General features: G+C 44.7%; 1 pseudogene across 1 annotated transcript; it reads right to left on the bottom strand.

Moving 5' to 3' along the window:
• Positions 1-2,804: 2,804 nt before the first annotated feature.
• On the bottom strand, positions 2,805-4,382 carry LOC105532007 (annotated as a pseudogene). The gene has a single exon (XR_001004897.1). The product of XR_001004897.1 is annotated as an interferon-inducible double-stranded RNA-dependent protein kinase activator A pseudogene (transcript).
• Positions 4,383-8,067: the final 3,685 nt, after the last annotated feature.

The following is an 8,067-nucleotide window of genomic DNA, read 5'->3' as shown; positions in this document are numbered from 1 at the left end:
TAATTATTTTTTTTTTTTGAGAGGGAGTCTTGCTCTGTCGCCCAGGCTGGAGTGCAGTGGCACGATCTCGGCTCACTGCAACCTCCACCTCCTTGGTTCAAGCGATTCTCCTGCTTCAGCCTCCTGAGCAGCTGGGATTACAGGCACCCGCCATCACGCCCAGATAATTTTTGTATTTTTAGTAGAGGTGGGGTTTCACCATGTTGGTCAGGCTAGTCTCAAATGATCCACCCACCTCGGCCTCCCAAAAGTGCTGGCATTACAGGCAGGAGCCACCACGCCTGGCCTGGGAATGAGTTATTTAGATAAATCAGCAACTTCTAGTCCTTTTACTCTACAATTCTCTGTAATAGTTCCCTGGTGTGACAGGAAATAAAATAGTGTAGATCCACTAAAGCAGTGAGAGTGATTTTTTTTTCTCCCTGAGGAAGCCTGGAGAGGCAAGAGGATGGTGGCAGGGGCTGAGATACGATGGCCGTGGTTATGGAGGGGATGCACCTCTCCCCATCACCTTGGGTTTGCTAGGAGGGGCCAACTTTTGATCCACTGAGCTGCAAGTGGCTCTCCTAGCAAGAGAGAACATAAGGCTGATTTATCTGAATTCTCATTCCCTTCTGTCCATAGGAGAGTCAAGAACTCCCAGTAGGGAGGAAAGGAAGGGTCTTATTATCACTCAGGGAAGCAGAAGGACCATGGCCTGGGCCTGGTATTCATGAAGGGCCTTTACTATTATTGCCATATAAGATCACACTGTCATTGTATTTATTGGTTGAACTCAAAGTTTTGGTTGGTTAAAAACAAACATCTAAATCATATCACTGTTATATTGACTCATTTCTGGCATTTCTTCATTTTAAAATATACCCAGAGGCTGAAAACTAGAAGTCTAGTCCTCTTGATACATGGCAGGCGAGCCCCAGATTGGGGTTTAGCTTGGGAGGATTCTTTGCTTCTCCCAGGAAAACACTCAAGGGTGAGCCTGTAATAGAAGAGAACAGCTTTATTGAAGTGGCAGTGTTACAGCCTAGGCGGTGTTGCAACTCCGTGACTGCTTCTGCAGAGCAGGGCTTCCCCATTGGCAGTGTGCTGAGACTAACAGCTCAGGGCAGTTCTGCAGTCATGTTTACACCTACTTTTAACTGCATGCAGATTAAGGGGTGATTTATGCAGAAATTTCTAGAGAAACGGTAGAAACCTCTGGGTCATCAGGTCATTGCCATGGGAAGGAGCAGTAAATCCCGGGTGTTGCCATGTTAGTGGTAAACTGACAAGGCACACGGGTGGGCGTGTCTTAAGGAAAGCTGCTTCCACCCGTCCCTATTTTAGCCCTTCTCAATTTGGTTCAGTGTCTGAGCCCCCACTCTGAAGTCAAGTCCTGCCTCCTACCTCCATCCCTCTGAGTAGCCCTGCTTGCTGCACCCAGGTGATAGGTAGAAAGTGAAATCAGCTACGACAGTTGCAGAAAGTTACTCATGGTTCTGTATGCTTTGAAACAGTGTGAAAATGACATTCTCCCTTTCTTTTCTTTCTTTCTTTCTTTCTTTCTTTCTTTTTTTTTTTTTTTTTTTGAGATGGAGTTTTGCTCTTGTTGCCCAGGCTGGAGTGCAGTGGTACAATCTTGGCTCACTGCAACCTCCGCCTCCCAGGTTCAAGCGATTCTCCTGCCTCAGCCTCCTGAGAAGCTGGGACTACAAGCATGCGCCACCATACCCGGCTAATTTTGTATTTTTAGTGGAGATGGGACTTCTCCATGTTGGTCCAGCAGGTCTCGAACTCCCAACCTCAGGTGATCTCCCTGCCTTGGCCTCCCAAAGTGCTGGGATTGATTACAGGTGTGGGCCACCGCGCCTCGCCTGACCACTTTTATAGATTTCACATGTAAGTGAGATCATGCAATATTTTTCTTTCTATGTCTGGCTCATTTTACATAGCATAATGTCCTCCAGGTTCCTCCATGTTGTGGCAAATGACAGGATCTCCTTTTTAAAAGGCTATATAGTACTCTATTGTGTTTATTATTATTATTATTTTTTAATCTTTGTTTTTTTGAGACAGGGTCTTGCTCTGTTGCCCAGGCTGGAGTGCAGTGGTACAATTGAGGCAGGAGAATAGAGTCTGGAGGCAGGGAACATAAGGCCAATTCATGCTGACTTCCTTGAACTAAATCAGATGGAAACACTTCAGCTATGTTAGGAAATATCCTCTCCATTTACATAGGGTGTACGCTGAGTAAATGACTTTGTAACTTTACTTCATCCTCTTCATTTACATAGGACATACCTCAAGTAACCAGTGGAAACCTCTAGAGGGCATTTAAACCCCAGAAAATTCTGTAATGGGGCTCTTGAATCCCTATGCTCAGGCCTGCTCCCACCCTGTGGAGTGTATTTTCATTTTCAATAAATCTCTGCTTTTGTTGCTTCATTTTTTCCTTGCCTTGTTTGTGCATTTTGTCCAATTCTTTGTTCAAGATGTCAAGAATCTGGACTCTCTCCATTGGTAACACAATCATGGCTCACTGCAGCCTCGACCTTCCGGGCTCAAGTGATCTTCCCACTTCAACCTCCCAAGCAGCTGAGACCACAGGCACATGCCATCATGCCTGGCTAATTTTTTATTTTTATTTTTGTAGGGACGGGATTTCACCATGTTTCTCAGGCTGGTTTTGAACTCTAGGCTCAAGCAATCCATCCACCTGCCTTGGCCTCCCAAAGTGTTGGGATTACAGGTGTGAGCCACTGTGCCTGGCCACCATGGTTTCTTTATCCATGCTTTTTTTGTTTTTTTGTTTTTTTTTCTCAAGTCAGTAACTTTTTAATAAAATGAGCAGAATCCCATCATGACAGTTCTTTGTTACATGAATTCAAATACACAGCAGACCAATCATGTTCCCTGAAATTTAACAATCATACTTAAAGGCCTGTTAGTGCTGTCTCTCAAGACTCTAATTCTAAAGGGCTTCCTTTGAATTCCCTTTATAAAGCTTTGTGCAAAGAGCTTAAGCACCAGTAAGAAAGACTGTTGCTAGCATTTTTATTTCATCGTCAACAACAAACATGCAGTTTCTTTCTCTGATGTGCATGGCACTGTAAAATGGGTGCTACACTCTGCCTTGTGGTACAAAGTTTATAAATACAATATACCGATACAAAGTTGAAGCCATTAAAAAGAGCTTAATAACAACCACGAGGAGACAATTACATCTGGAGTGCTGATGGAATCTATGAAGAGATTTAGAAACAAGACATAAACTCAAGCACTATGGTAAAAGTTTTACTTGGGAGGGGGCCAGAGAGGAACTTTTTATGTGCCACTGAAAGATTTTTAAAGTTGCTCCAAATTTACTTTCTTTCTGCTATTATCTTTAAATACTGCAAAGTATTGTGAGCTGCATCACTTTATGCATTGCTGCAGGAGATACCGGAGCCATGACAGACGGTGATGGGGTTGGTGGACAGTTCAGCAAGACATTGATACTGTCCATTGGCGCTCAGTTTATCTATATCCAAATATGTTATATTAAAACCTTGTTCCTTGGCAATTTCACTAAGCGGCTGGATGTAATCTGTATTTGGAATACTAAGGAGGCTTCTTTTCAGTAAGTTGATCTTTTCACCAGGAGAATTCCTCAAGGAATGCCAAGTACATCCTAAAGAATGTCCCACTACATTTGTTAAAGAAATGTGGTTCTCTGGAGAAATATTACTAAATTTGGCAAGAAATTTCTCAGCAGCATTGCTTTTGGCTTGCTTTTTTGATGCCCCCTTTCCAGTTTCCATAAATGACTCTAGCCTGCAAACTGTGGTATATTCTCTCTTATGAGCAGGTCCTCCCTCCTGGGAAAGGGTATATTCAGGAAGTCTCCAGCCATGATGAAAAGCCAATTCCTGTAAAGAACCAATAGGATTAAGCTGGTTCTTTGGTTGCTTGGAAGGGTCAGACATTAAGGGGTCAGGAACTGCAAAGCAAATACTTGCATTGTCTTTCAAAATGTTTATGGCAGCCTCTGCAGCTCTATGTTTCACCAGCTTCTTACTTGTACCTTCACCTCTGCAGGTTATGTCACCAACGGTTACTCTGAAGGTGAAAGTGGGCACGTGTATTTGCACATCAGATCTTTCACATTCATAAACTGGGATGTTCTTGGTCTTCATGTTGTATTCGTATAATACCTGAATCGGTGTTTTCCCTGGCATAGCTGTTATCATCTTCCCCAAACTGAAGGTCCCACTGTCCTCGCACTCCAGAGGCAGAGCCTCGGCGGGTACCTGCTCTGGGACATGGCGAGAAGGGACTGCTCAGCGGCTGGAGGAAGAGCCGTGTGGAGCGATGTGCTTGCTCCCCGGGTAGCTGGTTCGCAGGAGGGGCTCCAGCGCTGCCGCCTCCTCCGACTCCCCGTCTCCATTCGTTTGTTGATGGACTTGTACCTTGTTTCCATATCTTGGCTATTGTGCATGATGCTGCAGTGAATGTGGGAGTGCAGATATCTTTATGTGGTAGTGATTTCATTTCATTTGGATATATACCCAGGAGACAGATTGCTAGGTCTTATGGTAGTTCTATTTTTTTTCTTAAATTTTTTTTTTTTCCTGACTACAAAGGCCCAGAGATCTTTCCAGTTCTCTGTTGATCCTGAGACTAACAACTGGAGACTGAGGCCGGAGCAGCTGGCAGCTGTGCTTGTCCGTTTCCTGTCAGATCCATTCCAAGTTTCCTCCGGACCCGTCCCACGGTCCCTCCACAGGAGCGTGAGAGGATGGGGAAGCACTGTGGGGAAACCACCAAAGATGGCTGGACAGTGGGAGAGAGCACGTCATGAAGCATCCCAGCCTCGTGTTGAGGTTCCAAACTTAGAAACAAACCCCTCTGTACAGGGGGATTGTGGTGAGTGACAGTCAAGGCCATGGTGGGTGTTTTCTCACTCTCGAATGCAAGTGGAAGAGAGAAAATGACTCAGGACGCCATTGTAACGGTTCCTGGAAGCTGGACCCTCTCATTGGCATATACACTGCTCCTCGCCGCAGGGCACAGTCCCACCGGGATCCACTTCCAAAGTTTGTCTGGGCGGTTGAAGGCCTCACTTAGTTGTACTGGATTCTCAGGGAGCCCTCTGTGGCCTTTGGCTTTGAGTGCTGTGTTTCCCTTTTACCGGAGGGCAGCATTGTGGAAATTCCTGTTTTCCCTGTAGCATATGCTGTTGGGTTGCATTACTGGCTGAGAAAGGACAAGTTGCCATTCAAGTCTAGGGTAGGCTTCCAGCTGCCTTAATAGAAGTACTTAAGTCTTTTGAGTAGTGAGCTGGAAAGCCTACAGGAAAAGACGGGCACCTATTTTCATTTGAAAATTTTGATTCATGGAACCTTTAAGCCTTTAAAACTAATCTCAGGGCCAGCGTGGTGGCTCACGCCTTAATCCCAGCACTTTGGGAGGCCGAGGCCGGCGGATCACAAGGTCAGGAGATTGAGACCATCCTGGCTAACATGGGGAGACCCCGTCTCTACTAAAAATACAAAAAATTAGCTGGGTGTGGTGGCGGGCGTCTGTAGTCCCAGCTACTCGGGAGGCTGAGGCAGGAGAATAGTGTGAACCCTGGAGGCGGAGCTTGCAGTGAGCCAAGATCACCTCACTGCACTCCAGCCTGGGCGACAGAGTGAGACTCCATCTCACAACAAACCAACCAACCAACCAACCAACCAACCAACCAACCAACCAACAAACAAGCAAACAAACCTAATCTCAGATAAATTTTTGGTGCCCATGCGGCTATAGTTGTTCACTGCTTTTCTGGATGGATGGGACTCTGATGTTGTAACTTCTGACCTCCTTTGGCCCTTAGCTAAGGCCATCCTTCCCCACAGGGGTGGCTTTGGGATTGGATGCTACAGCTTTCGCGTCCGTGTAGTACACCTGTACATACCTGTTTCAAGCAGCCTTTCTTTAATGTTTTTGGTTGGTTTTATTCTGTAGCTCAGTAGCCGGTAATAAAGTTAAAGATCCTGAAAAAAAATTTTTTTTCCCTGACTACAAAGACCCAGAGGAGATGGTAGTTGTATTTTTTTTTTTTTTAAATTAAGAAATAGAGATGGGGTTGCCTAGGCTGGTCTTGAACTCCAGACCTTAAGCAGTTCTTCTACCTTAACCTCCCAAGAGTCTGGGATCACAGGCATGAGCCACTGCACCCTGCAGATAGCTCTGTTTTTAATTCTTTAGGAACCTCCTTACTGTTTTCCATAATGCCTACACCAATTTATATTTGATTATTGGGTTGTTTCTTCAGGACTCACTCTCTCCTGAGGCCCTAGGGGACTCTTAAGGAAGTGTGGTTAAAACATAACATCAGGAGAAAGCACCTCTGGAATGGTGGAATAAACACTTCTGAAAATCTGCTCTTCTGTAACAGCAGCAAGAACATCGGCAAAAGTTGTCAATATCAAGTTTTTCAGAACTCTAGAAATTAACCAAAGGCTTACAGCAATCTGAAGAGTTTTTTCAAGAAAAGCGTTGGCTTTCATAAGAACGGTGAGCTTTGTGGTGTTTTAACTTGTCCTATTTCCACCCCTTCTTCCTAGCTCTATGGTGGCCTTGAAACCAGCAGCCTTGGAACCATAGTCACTGAAAACCAGAGGCCTAGCAGCCATTGGACGTGGTAGAGTGGGTTTCAAGATCCCCAAAGACCTGGTTGCCAGAGAATTGTCACTATTCGACCTGTCTAGAAGATCCCTGGGAAAGCCTCATTCATAGGGCTTATCTTTATTTGGTCACTGAGGAAAGCCCTTTCCCCAGGGCATTGGTCAAATAATCAGTGGCAATTTACAAATTGCAGTTGCCTGAGATAGTGATACACACTGGGGCAAAATCAGGCTGGCCAAAATCTTACAGAGAAAATCTGGGGATGTTCATAGGGAACTTGCAAAGCTCTCACTTATTCCTGGGGGTCTAGAAGGCAACACACATGCCCAAGGTTGTGCACTTCTCACTTCTGGCTCACCTTAAAGCCCTGTGCAAGCAGCAAGTGAAGGCTAGGTCAGAGTAATGAACTGCTGGAGTATTGAAGGCATCACACACACACACACACACACACGCACACGCACACATATGCCCCTCAACAAAGGGTGGGAGATTTAATGGTCAAAGGCATTTAAGGAAATCTCTGTTTCAGCAGTAGCTGACTGCTAAGCTAACCAAGCTGACACACGTGACAAAGAATACAAAATTTACAGACTTAGTCCAGGAAAGTCACTAAACAAACACACACACGAGAGCAGCAATAGCAGCAGCAGCAGCCACAACAAACAGCAACAACAAAAAGTCCTGAGGGAGTAGGAATCTGATTTCTGAAGTTGCCACAGTGTATTACTTAAAATACTGTGGTTCCCTACAAAGAACTCAAACAAATTTACAAGGAAAAAACAAACAACCCCATCAAAAAGTGGGCAAAAGATATGAACAGACACTTCTCAAAAGAAGACATTTATGCAGCCAACAGACACATGAAAAAATGCTCATCATCACTCGACATCAGAGAAATGCAAATCAAAACCACAATGAGATACCATCTCACACCACTTAGAATGGCGATCATTAAAATGTCAGGGAACAACAGGTGCTGGAGAGGATGTGGAGAAATAGGAACACTTTTACACTGTTGGTGAGACTGTAAACTAGTTCAACCGTTGTGGAAGACAGTGTGGCGATTCCTCAAGGATCTAGAACTAGAAATACCATTTGACCCAGCCATCCCATTACTGGGTATATACCCAAAGAATTATAAATCATGCTGCTATAAAGACACATGCACACGTATGTTTATTGTGGCACTATTCACAATAGCAAAGACTTGGAACCAACCCAAATCCCCATCAATGATAGACTGGATTAAGAAAATGTGGCACATATACACCATGGAATACTATGCAGCCATAAAAAAGGATGAGTTCATGTCCTTTGTAGGGACATGGATGCAGCTGGAAACCATCATTCTCAGCAAACTATCACAAGAACAGGAAACCAAACACTGCATGTTCTCACTCACAGGTGGGAATTGAACAATCAGATCACTTGGACACA

Source organism: Mandrillus leucophaeus, unplaced genomic scaffold (genome assembly GCF_000951045.1).
Source record: "Mandrillus leucophaeus isolate KB7577 unplaced genomic scaffold, Mleu.le_1.0 Scaffold927, whole genome shotgun sequence".
Taxonomy (NCBI): domain Eukaryota; kingdom Metazoa; phylum Chordata; class Mammalia; order Primates; family Cercopithecidae; genus Mandrillus; species Mandrillus leucophaeus.
Note: the sequence above shows the minus strand (reverse complement) of the source record. Positions and strands in the feature narration are given on the sequence as shown.